Below are 18,579 nucleotides of genomic sequence, written 5' to 3' on the forward strand. Positions count from 1 at the left end.
AAGGACATTAGCACTGAGCTACATAATTTCTCTATTGTGAAACTATGAGTTGGTCCCAATATCTGCAACATAGTTACCCAATAGTCATTTGTTTTATTCATTTTCTTATCTATAAACCCCCTTTTCTCCTCAGCTCAATATATAAGTTGATTTCTTACAATAAATTACTGAAATATGTACATATGTTGAGGGAACTGTGAGCCAAGCTTGTTACTGCCAGAGAAGGGAGAGACAAATAAGAAAACTGGAAAAAAACTAGAATGAATATTGAGGTATTACAGTGTTTGATGCCAGTATCCACACCAACCCTCTGCCACACCGAGTATGCATTCTATTCTCTTCCCATTGAGACTCTTTGAGTCACTGCCAGGGTCCAGCCCTGGTGGATCCAGGGTGATTCGAAGGAGGGGACAGAGTTGGCGTCCTTGGAAAAATACATATTTAATTACAGATATATAGAGAGATTAGAAACGGATAGTGTAGTAGGAAAATTAGTGGAGAAAAAGAGGCTGAATAACTTGGTTTACGTGGAATAGCATCCATGCTCCAGATGGGAATTCAGCCAGAAAAATGGGGAGCAAGAAAGAAACGACATGGGGGAATCAGTCTTTCTGGAAACTGATCCAATTTCTTTATTTTGGGGTTTGCTTATATACCTTTTGTTACACATAGGGATGACTACAGAGTCACGCAGGGGTCAGCAGTCCTAACCTTTATCAAAATCAGGTGCTTCACATAAAAAGGTCTTAGGGATTTTACATCATCTTCTGGCCATGAGACCTGCTGACATTTTACAACCCTTTCTTTCTGCTAACCAAAAAACTTATTTTTTTCCAAGGGTGTTTTTTCTTAAACCAGGCACCACCCTCCAAATAAAGTTGCATTCCTATAGGGTGAGGGTGTAGTGAGTTACAATCAAGAAAGGAATTTATTTAACCCAAGGTTAACATGATTAATCTTAAAGGTTAATACTTATTTCTTCTATATATTAGTTATATTCATTATAAGGACAGGGGATATGGAGATTTAGCAGCAAACATCAACCCAACAAATGAAAATCCTTTCACCAATGTTCCCCTTAAGATCTATTTAGTCTTAAGATAGTGATAAAGTTACATTTTTACATAGCAAGGACACAGTGATTTATAACAAAGTACAATGATCTATTACAAAAGAGAAAATTCATTAACTCAAAAAGTCTAGTATTGCTAACCTTAAAAACTACTATATTTCCTTTTCTATATTCCAAATACATTGATTAATATATTCCCAGGTGCCTAAGGATATGGAGGCCTGGCGGCAATCATTGACTCAACAATGAGAAAAGCCCTATGTTAATTAAAACTTTCAAAATACTCCAAACTCTCTGTGCTGTTTATGGTTGAGAGGTAGTAAACAATAATGTGCTAGTGGCAGGAGTATGGATAATCCTGTGACACAAGCTAGTCTGTTAGCAGAGAGGTTTGACCTGAGACACCCTTGTCACACCCAGGGCAGGGAATTAGCAGCAGTTATTGGCACAACAAATGAAAAACCCTTCACCAATATAATTCCTAACCAACCCACTATACTGACAATTTCCCAAAAGAATTTGCCTTTAGTAAGTCTAAAACATCTCATGCCTCTCAGGTTGGGAGGCTGTAAACAATCACATGTGGCCAGACGAACCTATACAGGCAGGCTAGATAACCTTCAGAGGAGTCTGTAAGCTGAAACACTCTTGTCAGGCACAGGAATTTTTATTGACTTGGAGCTGCATGTTTACTCCTTCTCCGAGAGAAACGGTTATGGGGGAGAGCCCCCCGTAAAGTCAGAGGTGTAGGTGAGAGCATAAAACAGACTCTGGTTTGGGGGTTAGATGCTCGGGAATAGGGGGGTTCCTGAGGCTTGATCACGCCTTTGCGTATGTCGAAGCCTCCTTCCTCATGACCTTTGCCATGGGCAGAGTTCCTCTCGCTGGCCCCCGGCATCTCCCCCTTTTTTGGTTTTTTAAAATAATCAGGTGCAGCTCAGTCGAGAGCTTCTGAATGCTCTGCTGAAGAATCCTGACAATACAAGGAAGAATGATTATAAGAAGCAAAATTGAAGCACCAGCAGCAACATAACTGAAGACATTAGACAGAATGTTTTTTCCAGAAATAAATTTAGAGAAGGTGTGGAAAAAGTCATTAGCAGTTCCAGCGGCAGTAAAATCCAAACGAAAGTGTTCCAAGGTTTGTATCTGATTATGAAGCTTTTGTTGTTGCTGCTGTTCATTTGCTAAGTCATGTTCAACTCTTTGGGACCCCATGAACTTCAGTATGCCAAGCTCCTCTGTCCTCCACTATCTCCTGGAGTTTGCTCAAATTGTGGTGCCAGAGAAGACTCTTGAGGGTCCCTTGGACAGCAAGCAGATCAAACCTAAGTCAATTCTAAAGGAAATTAACCCTGAATATTCATTGAAAGGACTGATGCTGATGCTCCAATATTTTGACCACTTGACACAAACAGCCTACTCATTAGAAAAGACTGACTGTGACATAATTTTAACTTTTATTATTAGTCTTTGGCATATATAATTTTAATTAGATCCAGCCAAGAACATTTTGTTGGCATCAAATACGAACAATTAGAAAGGGGAGAGAGAGAAACTTTTTTCTATTAATTTAAGTCAATATTCACTTACATTCATAATTTCTAACAAATTTCTGAAAAAAAAAATTAGCTTGTAGCCTCCTATATGAGCTGTTTATTTTCATAGCTCATTATCCATCCATCCCCAAGAAAACTTTAATGGTAAGTGAAATTCTAGAAATATAAATTAAAGATATTTCCCATATTCTCACTTCTATTATTTTTCAAGTGGTTGGTATTACAAATCATTTCACTCTCCAGTATCCTGTTTGTTAGTTTCTTTCATGAAAATATTTTCTTTTTGGCTTTAAGTTCCAGATATCCTTTTCTTTTCTTTTTGTCAGCATTCGAATGTTCTACCTATTATTTGTCAATAGATCAAATCTATATTTTTCATTATTATTTTAGTTGTTTTCACCTTGCTTTGAAATAATGTATGAATTTTATCAGAAAAAGTAGTATTTAGAGAAACTACATGTTCTTTTGGTTATTTACAAGGGAAAAAACACACTGGTTACTTATGAATAAAATTTAAATATTAATTACTATACTATGGTTGGATGGCATCACTGACTCGATGGACATGAGTCTGAGTGAACTCCAGGAGTTGGTGATGGACAGAGAGGCCTGGTGTGCTGCTATTCAAGGGGTCTCAAAGAGTCGGACACGACTGAGTGACTGAACTGAACTGAACTGAACTGAACTATAATATAAAATTATGAAATTATTTTGCCTTTTCCTTTTTGTTATATTGTTGAAATCATACAGTATGTAAACTTTTCAGATTGCTTTATTTCACTTGGTATTATGGATAAAATGTCCCTTTATTTCTCTTCATAGCTTGATAGTTCATTCCTTTCTAGTGCTAAAAATACTCTACTGCCTAGATATTCTATAGCTTATTTATCCATTCATAGTTTATTTATTTATTTAATAAGGAATTTTGGTTCTTCTGTCTTTTGGCAATTATGACAAAAGCTTCTATTAATATAAACATCTGTGCAGGTTTTTTATGGATAATAGTTTTCAACACCTTTGGGTAAATACCAAGAAGTACAATTGCTGTACTGTGTGGTAAAGTATATATAGTTTTGTAAGAAACTACCAAAATATCTCCCAATGTGGCTATACCATTTTGCATTTCCACCAGAAATGAATGAGAGCTCCTATTGCTCTACATTCTCTCCATCATTTGGTGTTGGTGTTCCCAATTTTGACCATTCTAGTAAGTGTACAGTGGTATCTAACTGTTGTTCTAAATTGCATTTCTCTGATGACATATGATGTGCAGATTCTTTTCATATGCTTATTTGCCCCTTTATATCTTCCTTGGTAGAAGTGTCTGTTAAAGTCACTGACCTATATTTTAATTGGGTTGTTTGTGTCCTTATTGTTGAGTAGTAAGCTTTCTTTAAATATTTTAGATAACAGCTAGATATGTCTTCTACAAATATGTTCTCCCAGTCTGTGGGTTTTTTTTTTTAATTCTCCCAACAGTATCTTTTCAAATTAGAAAGTTTTAATTTCAATTAAGTCCAGCTTATCAATTATTTCTTTCAAGAATTGTGATTTGACATTGCACTCAAAAATTCCTGGCCAAATACCAGGTTATCTAGATTTTCTGGAAAGATAAAACTGTGAAGACAATAATATCAGTGGGTGCTGGGGTTACAGAAAAGATTTGGAAGAATAGGCTGAGAACAGATGATTTTTAAGTAAAACTTTTCCAAATGATATTATACATATATGGGGGTATATACATGTCCTTTTACATTTGTCCAAACAAATAGTATGTAAGATGCCCAGAGTGAAATCTAATTTAAGCTATGGACTCAGGGTGATAATGATGTGTTAATGTAGGTACAACAGTTGTAACAAATGTACAACTCTGGTGAAGGATGTTGATAACAAAGAGGCAAGCATGCATGGGAGCAGGGGCTAAGGGAAATTTCTTACTGTCTGCTCAGTTTTGTTATAAACCTAAAAGGCTCTAAAATATAAATCCTATTAAAAGTTACAAAATTATTTGTCACTAACAATTTTGTACTTTAAACAAACATGATAATGTCATTACCAAAATCTTGTCTAATATATGCAGCAAATCTGATTTTGCCAGTATTTTTTTACTTTTTATATTTGAAGAGGTCAAATGTATTTTGTCAAGCATTTTCTTCCTCTTCCTCTGGTTTTTGGAGATAGTTGCCATGTAACTTAGTTCTTATCTTAATACTATGTAACAAGATCACTTTTTACTAAAATTCCACAATACTCATTGCTTTATTTTTCCTATCTCAAAATTTTTCAGATAGTTTTTGCATGACCCATCTTTGTTTTAATACCAAATTAAATCTCTCTATGTATCTTTTCTCAAAAGAGATTGATTGTGGGCATAGCTACATAACACTTCACATGAAATGAAACTGAATAGAATTATTTATACCCACAAATAAATTCAAGCTTTAAAAATGATAAAACTGAATAATAATAATAATGCCTGTGGTCTAGTAAAAGGTATACCAATATACCAATGTCAGTTTCTTGGTTTTGATATTGTACTATAGTTTTATGTTTTCATTGGGAGAATCTAGGTGATGGTACAAAAATATCTTTGTACTATTTTTCAAATTCCTGTGAGTCTCTAGTGATTTAACAATGAAAAGTTAAAAAGTTGGTTACATACTGAATAATTAGTATTATTAAACCCTGTTAATCTACCTTCTTAATTAACAATTTAAAAAGTTTTAATTTTAATAAAGAATACTTATTTAATTGCAGTTTCATGCCATTTAACTACACATTTTATGAATATGTGGATGGGTGTGACCTTTTAAAGCCAGAAAAACTGAACTAATAACATAGATTTAGTGATGAAAAGGAGGACTATAAAAATAAATTAATGTTTATGAACAGAACTTCTTTCCACTGATACCAAATTGGGATTTAATTAAACATAATTCTCATAAATCAGCCTATAAGCTAATCAATTGAGACAGTACATTGGAAAGTTACTCTTTCTTTTATAAATAAATTCTTTGTATTTATCTAGTAGAAACAGTGTTTTAATTAGCTGACAAGATGTGCCTTATCAATGTTTAAAAAGAATATTAATAATATATTAATACCTTGCTTCATAAAGAGACCTTCTAGATTCTTAGGTTATTGATTGTGTAGCTGATGGTTAAGCATTAATGAACCATCTTTTTTCCTAATGTTCAAGTTTCTCCATAGTTAGAAGTCCTGTTCTCAAGGAGACACATTTATTTTTGCAGGTCATCAATGTGCCATTAAGTGCATTAGTTTAATAGAGAAAGTTTGTTCTAGTGTATTAAACTCTATCCCAGAAGCCAAATGTTGTTTAGCAAATATAATGATAGTCTGGAATTTTGAGAAAACAATGTTGGATTCCAAAGTGAGTAAACCAAAATTTGTGTTACAAGTTCCATTGTGAAATCAGAGGATGAGTTGAAAAACAATTCTTTAAGAATCCTAAAGTCTAAAGTTTGAGTTAATATTCTTTCAATATATCACCTAATAAGAAATGGAAAATGAAAGCCTAGTGATATTAAATATTGGAGTGCTATTAGTTAACAAATCTAGATGCTCATTCTTCATAGTCACTTTAAAGAATAATTTTTATCTTACTTTCTGTTGCTCTTCTTTTTTCCATGATTCTACTTTTTCTTGCCATCTTATTCTTTACTTACTTTTTTCTGTGTTATATATGGTATTCATTATGTTCTTTTGTAATTTCTAAATCTTTAAATTATGACCCAGCAATCCCACTGCTGGGTATACACACCAAGAAAACCAGAATTAAAAGAGACACATGTACCCCAATGTTCATCACAACACTGTTTATAATAGCCAGGATATGGAAGCAACCTAGATGTCCATCAGCAGATGAATGGATAAGAAAGCAGTGGTACATATACACAATGGAGTATTACTCAGCCATTAAAAAGAATACATTTGAATCAGTTCTAATGAGGTGGATGAAACTGTAGCCTATTATGCAGAGTGAAGTAAGCCAGAAAGAAAAACACCAATACAGTATACTAATGCATACATATGGAATTTAGAAAGATGGTAATGATACTCCTGTATGTGAGACAGCAAAAGAGACACAGATGTATAGAACAGTCTTTTGGACTCTGTGGGAGAGGGAGAGGGTGGGATGATTTGGGAGAATGGCATTGAAATATGTATAATATCATATATGAAACAAATTGCCAGTCCAGGTTCGATGCATGATATGGGATGCTTGGGGCTGGTGCACTGAGACAACCCAGAGGAATGGTATGGGGAGGGAGGAGGGAGAGGGTTCAGGATGGGGAACATGTGTACACTCGTGGTGGATTCATGTTGATGTATGGCAAAACCAATACAATATTGTAAAGTAATTAGCTTCCAATTAAAATAAATAAATTTATATTTAAAAAATAATGTTTGATCTATTTTTTCAACAAATATTCATTGAACATCTATTATTTTTCAAGTACATTATTTTACAATAGAAACAGAGATGAATGAAACATAGCTGCTTCCATCAAATAAATTGATTCAACTAGAAAATGAGTTAAAGTATGAATATTTATCACATGGTACTACCAGTGCTATTTTTGTATTACCTTAAATGATTACCATATATTTTTGTGTTACCTTAATTACTATATTTATGTTGCATCTGTTGATGCCAAGCTATAGAATTGCACAAGAAAGAAAGCTATAGATAAAATTAGATTTCTGGATGCTTGCAATAACAATGAGCTTACTTCCTTTGGAAAACGATGAAATGTCTCAGTAAGAAGGTGATTAAAGTAGATTATATTAGAATTTGGTCTTGTGTAAAGTGATTTTAAGAAAGGATCAATAGATTGATGATTACTCTTAGACTGGTAATTGTCAAGAAATGGAGATAAAACTATTACCATCTTAATAGTTTTAAGTTAGGAGACTGAAGCTTAAAGAAGTAACTAAATTTCAATTCTACAAGCAATAGGATGAAGTTCACAGTAGTTTTTTATTATTATTATTATTTCTGGGAGATATCAATTTTCAAAAAATTAATGCTATCTAAAAAAGTTATAAATTTTTTATGAAAGACTTCAAAATGACCTATATATCCAGAGTTTCAAAATACATGAGGTAGTAGCTAAAAGATTTTGTAGATGAAATGTGCAAATTTACAATAATCTTTGGAGGCTTTGAAATTTCTTTCCCAGTAATTGACAGAAAAAGTAGAGCAAAAAAAAAAAAAAAAAACCATCAACTTCATTGAATTTATATTTATAAAATACTCCAGCCAATAATAATAGCCTGGTATATATCCTTCTTAATAGCATATAAAATATTCACCAATGAAAGCCATATTCTGGGCCATAGTGCGAACCATTACAAATATAAGATAATGTAAATAATACCAAGTACATTCAGTAAATAATAGAGTCAAACAAAAGAATGAATACCAAAAAGGTATCTGGATATTCAGATGCACATTTGCACGTATGAGTCAAAGAATATATTTCAAAAGAAATTTTTTGATTGAACTGAATAATAAATGAAAATGCAACATAATAAAATTTGTGGGATATAACTAAAGTGGAACCTAGAGGGAAAGTATAGCAGTAAATGTATATGATAAAAAGGAAGCCAAATCTAAGATAAGTATCCTAAGATTCAATTTTAAGAAACTAAAGAGAGAGAACAAATAAAATACAAAGAAAATATAAAAGAAATAATTGGGACTTCTCTGATGATCCAATGATTAAGACTCCAAGCCATCGAAGCAGGAGGCACAGGTTAGGGAAATAAGATCTCACATGCTGCACAGTGTAGGCAAAAGAGAGAGAGAGAGAGAAAGTAATAATATAGACAAGAATAAAAATACATCAAATTTGAGAACAACAGTAACAGAAAAAAATAATGAAACTACTAATTGGTACCTTGAAAATATCAATAAATTGATAAACCTCTAGTCATATATCCCTTCCCTGGTGGCTAAGATGGTAAAGCATCTGCCTACAATGCAGGAGCCCCAGGTTCAATCCCTGGGTCAGGAAGATCTCATGAAGAAGGAAATGGCAACCCATTTCAGTATTCTTGCCTGGAAAATCCCATGGACGAGGAGCCTGGTAGGCTACAATCCCCAGGGTCGCAAACAATCAGATATGACTGAGCGACCACACTTTCACTTTCTAGTCATATTGACTGTGGTAAAAAGACTCTTGAGTGGTCCCCATGATTACTGTCTCCTCTGTTTTCTCCCTTTCTGTATGTGTGGGGTCGAAACTTTGCTTCTAACAATAGAATATAGAGAAAGTGATGGGATGTCTGTCCCACGATTGCCTTACATTACATAGATCTCTGTCTTACTAGCAGAAACTCTCCTCGCTGGAAATAAGGGACCCTGTTGAGGAACCCCACATGGAAAGAAACTATGGACCGTCTTGGGGTAGTGGGGTTTGACTCTAGAGCTGAGTACTTCTTCAGCTGACTACCAGCAAGAAGTTGGGGTCCTCAAGCTACAGCTGTGTGTGTGTGTGTGTGCGTGTGTGTGTGTATGTGTGTGTGTGTGTGTGTGTGTGCTTGATTGTGTCTGACTCTTTGACTCTTTGTGACTGCATGGACTGTAGCCTGTAGGCTCCTCTGTCCATGGAACTTGCCAGGCAAGAATACTGGAGTGGGTTGCCATTTCCTCCTTCAGGGGATCTTCCAGATCCAGGGATCAAACCTACATCTCCTACATTAGTCAATTTTTAGTTAGTCAATTTTTTTTACCATTGCATCAACTGGGAAGTCCCCAGAGCTACAGCTCAGTTCAGTTCAGTCACTCAGTCATGTCTGATTCTTTGCAACCCCATGAACTGCAACACGCCGGGCTTCCCTGTCCATCACCAATTCCCAGAGCTTCCTCAAACACATGTCAATTTGCTTTGGTGATGCCATCCAACCATCTCATCCTCTGTCAACCCCTTCTCCTGCCTTCAATCTTTTCCAGCATCAGGGTCTATTCCAATGAGTCAATTCTTCATATCAACTGGCCAAAGTATTGGAGTTTCAACTTCAACATCAGTACTTCCAGTGAATATTTAGGATTGACTGATTTGATCAACTAGTAGGAATCTACAGCTACAGTGAACTACAACTAGTAAAAAATACATATTACCGACAACCTAACTGAGCTTAGCACATAGTGACACACACACACGTACATATATATATGTATATATATATATGATATACATATATATATATGAAGGTGATGGTGAAGGTGGAAGTTGCACAGTCATGTCTGACTTTTTGTGACCACATGGACTCTATAGTCCATGGACTTCCCCAGGCCAGAACACTGGAGTGTGTAGCCATTCCCTTCTCCAGAGGATCTTCCCAACCCAGAGATCAAATCTGGGTCTCTGGATTTGATTTCAGGTGGATTCTTTACCAGCTGAGCCACTAGAGAAGCCTATATATATATGTAGTTTGTGATATACATATACATATATGTATCAATTCAGTTCAGTTCAGTTGCTCAGTGATGTCTGACTCTGCGACCCCATGAATCCCAGCATGCAAGGCCTCTCTGTCCATCACCAACTCCCGGAGTTCACTCAGACTCACATCCATCGAGTCAGGGATGCCATTCAGCCATCTCATCCTCTGTCGTCCCCTTCTCCTCCTGCCCCCAATCCCTCCCAGCATCAGAGTCTTTTCCAATGAGTCAGCTCTTCACATTAGGTGGCCAAAGTACTGGAGTTTCAGCTTCAGCATCAGTCCTTCCAATGAACACCCAGGACTGATCTCCTTTAAGATGGACTGGTTGGATCTCCTTGCAGTCCAAGGGACTCTCAAAGAGTCTTCTCCAACACCACAATTCAAAAGCATCAATTCTTTGGCACTCAGCTTTCTTTAGAGTCCAACTCTCACATCCATACATGACCACTGGAAAAACCATAGCCTTGACTAGACAGACCTTTGTTGGCAAAGTAATGTCTCTGCTTTTGAATATGCTATCTAGGTTGGTCATAACTTTTCTTCCAAGGAGTAAACATTTTTTAATTTCATGGCTGCAATCACCATCTGCAGTGATTTTGGAGCCCCCCCCCAAATAAAGCCAGCCTTTGTTTCCACTGTTTCTCCATCTATTTCCCATGAAGTGATGGGACCAGATGCCATGGTCTTAATTTTCTGTATGTCAAGCTTTAAGCCAACTTTTTCACTCTCCTTTTTCACTTTCATCAAGAGGCTCTTTAGTTCTTCACTTTCTGCAGTAAGGGTGGTGTCATTTGCATTTCTGAAGTTATTGATATTTCTCCCAGCAATCTTGATTCCAGCTTGTGCTTCATCCAGCCCAGCGTTTCTCATGAGTTACTCTGCTGCTGCTGCTAAGTCACTTCAGTAATGTCCCACTCTGTGTGATGGCAGCCCACCAGGCTCCCCCGGCCCTGGGATTCTCCAGGCAAGAACACTGCAGTGGGTTGCCATTTCCTTCTCCAATGCACGAAAGTAAAAAGTGAAAGTGAAGTCGCTCAGTCCTGTCCGACTCTTTGTGACCCCATGGACTGCAGCCTACCTAGCTCCTCTGCCCATGGGATTTTCCAGGCAAGAGTACTGGAGTGGGTTGCCACTGCCTTCTCCGGATGTAGTCTGCATACAAGTTAAATAAGCAGGGTGCCAATATACAGCCTTGACGTACTCCTTTTCCTATTTGGAACCAGTCTGGTTTTCCATATCAAGTTCTAACTGTTGCTTCCTGACCTGAGTACAGGTTTCTCAAGAGGCAGGTCAGGTGGTCTGGTATTCCCATCTCTTGGTTTGTGATATATTATACATCATGACCAAATAAGTGTTAACCTAAGAATTCAAAGCTGATTAACAATCAAAAAACAACCAATATAATTTGTCATCTACAAAACTCAACAGATACAGAAAGAGTATTTGGCATCCAGTTATAATAAACACTGTCTATAAACTAGGAATAAAAACAAACTTTAATAGAACATAATTTAGCAAGAAATAGCTAATTATCAGTTCATGGTCCAATACAAATGTTTCTTAAATGGATTTTGATAAACATAAGCTGACAGAACCATAAAGCTACATATTGTGTGATTCCATTTATGATGTGACTTTGTGGAAAAGTCAAAAGTCTTGGGAAAGAAAATATACCAATGGTTGTTAAGAGGCTGGGGAAGAGGGAAGTTTTAACTCTGAAGGAATTTTTATTTTATTGAAACTGTTATGTAAGGTAGTTGCAGTAGACACATATCTCTTTAGGTTTGTCAAAACCTGCAGAAGTATATGTCATAAATAGTAAAACATAATGAGGGCTAATATTGAAACATTAACCAGGATGTGGGAAGAAATTGTACAAACATCCAATTGTAGCAAATGAAACTAACTATATTACAAATGTGCTTGATAAAATACATTCTATAACTTCATCAAAGAAAACAGGGAGAAGGAAACAGATAAAAGTTACTTAGGAAACCTCTTTGAGCTAGATACAGTAATGCAAAAAACAAACAAAAATCTATATATAAATACTCTACTATAGTTAATAAGTGGGTTTCTTGTAGAGGTATAGATTAGCAATTGAATTGGTTTTATATGTAAACTAGGGTTGAAAAGATACATGTACATATTTTAGATAATGAAGGCCAAATTTCTTACTGTAAAAAACAAGTTACAATAATCAAGGCAGGAAAGATATATTTGTAGAGTAAAGTCTGAGATATTAGATAGACTAATAATATATATATATGTGTGTGTATACATGGATTTTATATGTATATATACATATATATTAGCAACTGTTTATATTTGTATATACAATTTAATATTTTTATAACTGTTTATATATTTATTGTATATAGTACAACCTGGAAATATATAAAAGATAAATTAACATATGTAAATATATGTATTACATTATATATATATATATATATATTCTAGTTTTGGCTGTTGAAAAAAAACATAAAATTAGACACCCTGGTAGCTATGACCATATCTAGTATCCAGATCTAGGTTTCTAATATTATCTTTCAAAAAAATAAACCAGTCTTGATTCCAGGAAAGGAGTAGGGAAAATATGGGTCTGGAACATTTTGTACTACCAGAGTATGTAAAGCCAAAACAAACTACGAAAAAAAGCAGTGTCATGTTCAAAGGACATAGGAGCCAACATGAAAAAGCTGAGATAAGCTTAAGCAGGAATAATTTGAGTAAATAAATAAATAATGATAATATTGGCTTATAGTATAAAATAAGTGCAGTGAGTCCATATGATATAAATAAATAATTGAATAAGTAAACAAAGGAGTGAAGGAACACATCTTCCCTACAGAATAGTTTTAATTAAAAAATGTAAAAATAATGAGGTAAATGAAAAATGACTGTGATTAAACATAGTAACAATTCCTGACAGTAAAATACATCAATAAATGCTAAAATTAGTGTACAAAAATTTAAGGAGAAATAAGATACCTAAAGAACTTCAAAGAATATCCCTCCAAATATATATTAATTAATTTAAAATTATATTTATAAATATGTTGATGCCCCTTCTAGTAGTTAGAGCTTAATTTCCCTTCTCTTGAATATAATCTTAGTTATTTGCTTCCAATGAATGGAGTATGGCATGAGTAAATTTATAATTTTACATGGGGAAACCTGCTAGCCCCTTAGTCAAATCAGAATTTTCATTATCAGTGATGTTGTATTGATATCATGTACTTCCTAATATGGGACTTCCCTGGTAACTAAGATAGTGAAGAACATGCCTACAAAGAAGGAAACCCAGGTTTGCTCCTTGGGTCTATGAAAAAGGCATTCTTCCCCCAATTTTATAAACCCAATCTAATAAGAAAATGTCTTATACACCCAAACTGACAGTCATTCTATTATACACTTCACTAATATTTTGGTGAGTATTAAGTGGTAGACTTTTTGAAGGCCAATCTATTTGATCTTGTCTCAAGTAATTTTTCTGTGGATTAAAACTTCATCATCCATTTATCAAGTCAATTTCTATCCCCAGGATTAAAAATGATCATGATATTCTTTAATTTGGCTAAACTATTACCTCCAGCAATGTTTTCTTCAGGTAAATGGCCAATAAGACAATTTTTATTTACTCTCTTTTTTTTTCTCCATTCTACACTACTTGACAATGGATTCTCAAGATATATCTGATTTTTTATATACATTGCAGTATATAAGATTGTCAACTGGAAAAATACTGTAAAGTTGGGACCCTGAGTCTTTCTCAATACGCACTTAGGTTGAAGTCTTTGAGTGAGAATCTATTATTCCCCAGTGATATGTGGATGACAACACATTCTGCCAGCCAATGGTGATACTGCTGACATTTTTCAGAAGGATATCAGAAATAGTTTTAAAAATAATTCTCAAAGGCTTTCATTATCTTTTACCACTGGCTAAGAATGTAATCGAATTTCTCACTTTTTTGCCTCTCCTTACAGTGTAAGTGTATGAAAACAGAAGAATGAGTTTTGCTGACAAAATAAAAGCTTAATGTTTAAAGGTGCATAAATATTTATGACCAAAAACTCTCAAATATTCTTGGAGCAACAAGTAAATTTAACCTTGAGGGCAAAAACTACGACCGTTGCTTTGGTGCTCTGGGAGGAGGGCCATTGGTAACACTTTAGAAGTCAGAGTCCAGAATCAGAGTGCATCTAAGTTAGCTGTGACAAGAAAACTGATGATGGGGAAACAAAATTCAAGAAGGGAGATGATATCTAACGTGATTACTCTCAGAAGCAGGGATGCAGTTTTTCTGTGCTAACACAGCAGCTATCAATAGAAACTTAGGGATTTGTAGAGAATCACAAGACAGGGCAGAAAATAACCCATATCTTCAAAGACCTATCAAATGTTCAGGTGAAATAGATACATAAAATGATTATCACAGTATCTGATGTAGAAAAGCTAGATAAAAATTATTATTGGAGAATAGAGGAAAAATACATTATCTATACATTGGGAGATGGGGTGATGATGTATTAAAGAAAGACTTCTGAAAGAATGTTCTGAGAGAGATAGCAATACGAGCCCAGGTGGAGTCCCTAAACTGTATGCTCTATGTGTAGAGAACTCTGAGCTGTTCTAAGCAACAGGATTGTGAAGTTCAAGACTGAAAGTAGAAGACACAGATGCTGGAGAGAAAGACAGTTCAGATCAGTGGAGACATTCTCGATTATCCAATCTGAATTCTATCATCTAATTTGAATAAATTATCAGTTTACTATCATATGATCATATAAACTGATTCACAGTTTATTTCCACTTAGAACATAACTGATTATATGTTTCTTGAGGTCTAATTTCTCCAGGAGAGATAGTAAGGAGTTTACTTATAATATGATTACTTGATCTGATGTCATTATATGTTTTTGTATTGTCTTCAACACTTTTCACTATACATGTTAGGAATTAAAGAATTGAATAACTATTGATTTATTAAACTGAACACCAGAATATTTCCAAAATTTAAGTTTCTCACCCTACTTATTTTATATGATTAAACTAACATAATTTATGTGAATGAACCATCTATTGAAAATTATTTGTCAGTGATGAGTTTGAAAATTTGGATGCTTATGAAAATTTGACACAGTTGAGAGCCAAATATGCCTACTTTTCAGTGTGTAAAAAGTATTAGAATGTGATATGTGTCAGCTGATTGCTTCTCTAGAAAAAGACTGAAAATGAAGTGTTAGGGAAAAAGAGGAGTGTTTATATCACCACTACAGATTTGCATGCTTGCTGTTTTTGTTTTTATCCTTCAATTTTCATAGTTTCCAAGGAGAGAGGAAGTGTGAAAAGAGCAATCTTTGAAGAACTCAAAGTAATAAATATGCATGAGCATTTTTTCCAATTATTGAGGAAATTGTTTTTTGTATTTTATTTTAGATTTTGTATTAAGGTGTTATAATTACCAGATTACACGTGGGTAAGCTTAAAAAAGGAGAAAAGGAAAGATATACCCATTTGAATGCAGAGTTCCACAGAATAGCAAGGAGAGATAAGAAGGCCTTCATCAAGATTAGTGCAAAGAAATAGAAGAAAACAACAGAATGGAAAAGACTAGAGATCTCTTCAAGAAAATTAGAGATATAAAGGGAACATTTCATGCAAAGACGGGCTCAATAAAGGACAGAAATGGTATGGACCTAACAGAAGGAGAAGATATTAGGTGGCAACAATACACAGAACTGTACAAGAAAGATCTTCATGACCCAGCTAATCATGATGGTATGATCACTCACCTAGAGACAGACATCCTGGAATGTGAAGTCAAGTGGGCCTTAGAAAGCATCACTATAAACAAAGCTAGCGGAGATGATTGAATTACAGTTGAGCTATTTCAAATCCTAAAGGTGATGCTGTGAAAGTGTTTCACTCAATGTGCTAGCAAATTTGGAAAACTCAGCAGTGGCCACAGGATTGGAAAAGGTCAGTTTTCATTCCAATCCCAAAGAAAGGCAATGCCAAACAATGCTCAAACTACCACATAATTGCACTCATCTCATACACTAGTAAAGTAATGCTCAAAATTCTCCAAGCCAGGTTTCAACAATATGTGAACAGTGAACTTCCAGATGTTCAAGCTGGATTTAGAAAAGACAGAGGAACCAGAGATCAAATTGCCAACATCTGCTGGATCATCGAAAAAGCAAGAGAGTCTCAGGAAAACATCTATTTCTGCTTTATTGACTATGCCAAAGTCTCTGACTGTGTGGATCACAAAAAACTCTGGAAAATTCTTCAAGAGATTGGAATACCAGACCACCTGACCTGCCTCTTGAGAAATCTGTATGCAAATCAGGAAGCAACAGTTAGAACTGGACATGGAACAACAGACTGGTTCCAAATAGGAAAAGGAGTACATCAAGGCTGTATGTTGTCACCCTGCTTATTTAACTTCTATGCAGAGTACATCATGAGAAATGCTGGGCTGGATGAAGCACAAGCTAGAATCAAGATTTCTGGGGGAAATATCAATAACCTCAGATATGCAGATGACACCACCCTTATGGTAGAAAGTGAAGAATAACTAAAGAGCTTCTTGATGAAAGCGAAAGAGGAGAGTGAAAAAGTTGGCTTTAAATTTGACATTCAGAAAACTAAGATCATGGCATTGGGTCCACCACTTCATGGTAAGTAGATGGGTAAACAGTGGAAACAGTGGCAGAGTTTATTATTTTGGGCTCCAACATCACTGCAGATGGTGACTGCAGCCATGAAATTAAAAGATGCTTGCTCCTTGGTAGAAATGTTATGACCAACCTAGTCAGCATATTAAAAAGCAGAGACATTACTTTGCCAACAAATGTCCATCTAGTCAAGGCTGTGTTTTTTCCAATGGTCATGTATGGATGTGAGAGTTGGACTATAAAGAAAGCTGAGCACTGAAGAATCTATACTTTTGAATAGAGAAGTCTTTTGAGAGTCCCTTGGACTGCAAGGACATCCAACCCGTCCATCCTAAAGGAGACCAGTCCTGAGTGTTCATTGGAGGGAGTGATGTTGAAGCTGAAGCTCCAATACTTTGGCCACCTGATACAAAGAGCTACCTCATTTGAAAAGACCCTGATGCTGGGAAATATTAAAGGTGCGAGGAGAAGGGGATGACGGAGGATGAGATGATTGGGTGACATCACCGACTCAATGGACATGAGTTTGAGTAAACTGCGGGAGTTGGTGATGCACAGGGAGGCTTGGCGTGCAGCAGTCCATGGGGTGACAAAGAGTTGGACATGACTGAGCAACTCAACTGAACTGAACTGAAGCTGCATCTACACAGATGTTTTCTCATGTCAGTTTGGAAATATAAAATAAGCATATTGAGCAGAATATATCCAGTGTAATCTGTGGTAAAATGCAGAGCTCATTTTTGTATGTACAAATAAAATTAGTATTTTCAAAATATAAAGCTCATTCATCTTTTGACTTTCTCAGAACTCAATTCAATTTGTATTTGTGTTTCTGTTTCTTCATGTAGGGCTCCTTCAACTCCAAGAAAGAAGCCAAAGCAAGTTAGGTTACAGTTATAAAGGATATTCTTGGAATGATATAATATGAAGTTTCTTGGAGTGGTATAACATGACACAGTGTTGTAAAGCCTCACAGGGAGGCTTTTGAAAAGGCTGACTTCAGGAACTGGCAAGTCCTGAGAAATCAAAAGTATTGCTCTCTTTCCTCAATCTTCATTTTGTTCTCGCTTCTGCTACTGTCTCTGTCTGCCTCTCTGTATTCCTATTTAAAGTTATATCTTTTTCTGTTTCTTTCTCCTGTTTTCTTTTTTATCTGCTCTGTTCTTCTGTTTCATCTGACTGGCCTTCAAAGAACCCAGCCTGTCCTTCCTTCTACATGACTTTATGGTTCATAGGTTTGATAGAAACTCACCAGAAACAATCAATTCCAGCTTCAGATTCCAGACAGTGATTCCAATTGGTATGGCTGATCAGGCTATTCATCATGGTTCAATAAACCATGATTCTGAAGCAGGACCTTATGACTTGGAAAGAGACTCCATAAAAAAGTCATTCAGGGGTCTTTGAGAAGGAAGCATAAGAGTGGTAAGAAAGTTGTTGGAAGAGAAATATTTGTTAATTCTGATAAATGGAATCTGTCTTGGGTTTCCACACGATGAATGTAAAGTTGAGGAGGATTTTTCTTCCTGTTGAGGCTGAAAAACTTTTTTTTCCCCCAGAATTTTCAATTAATACATTTTACAAGACAGATCAAGGCCGATTTGCTCTCCCAAGAGATGAGTTTCTGCATAATAGTATCAGGAATTCTATTGATTCTCCCTTAATTGAATGGAAAGATCAAGACATTTAGACTACATAACCTGATAAGCATGAGTGCTTAGTAGCTCAGTCATGTCCCATTCTTGTGATACCATGGATTATAGCCTGCCAGTCTTTTCTGTCCATG

The 18,579-nt window shown here is 35.4% G+C and overlaps 1 non-coding gene across 1 annotated transcript; it reads left to right on the forward strand.

Moving 5' to 3' along the window:
• The first annotated feature begins 8,600 nt into the window (after positions 1-8,600).
• Positions 8,601-8,673, forward strand: TRNAC-ACA. The gene has a single exon. It is a non-coding gene; the product is annotated as a tRNA-Cys (tRNA).
• Positions 8,674-18,579: the final 9,906 nt, after the last annotated feature.

This window comes from Oryx dammah, unplaced genomic scaffold (genome assembly GCF_014754425.2).
Source record: "Oryx dammah isolate SB20612 unplaced genomic scaffold, SCBI_Odam_1.1 HiC_scaffold_2, whole genome shotgun sequence".
NCBI classification, from domain to species: Eukaryota; Metazoa; Chordata; class Mammalia; order Artiodactyla; family Bovidae; genus Oryx; species Oryx dammah.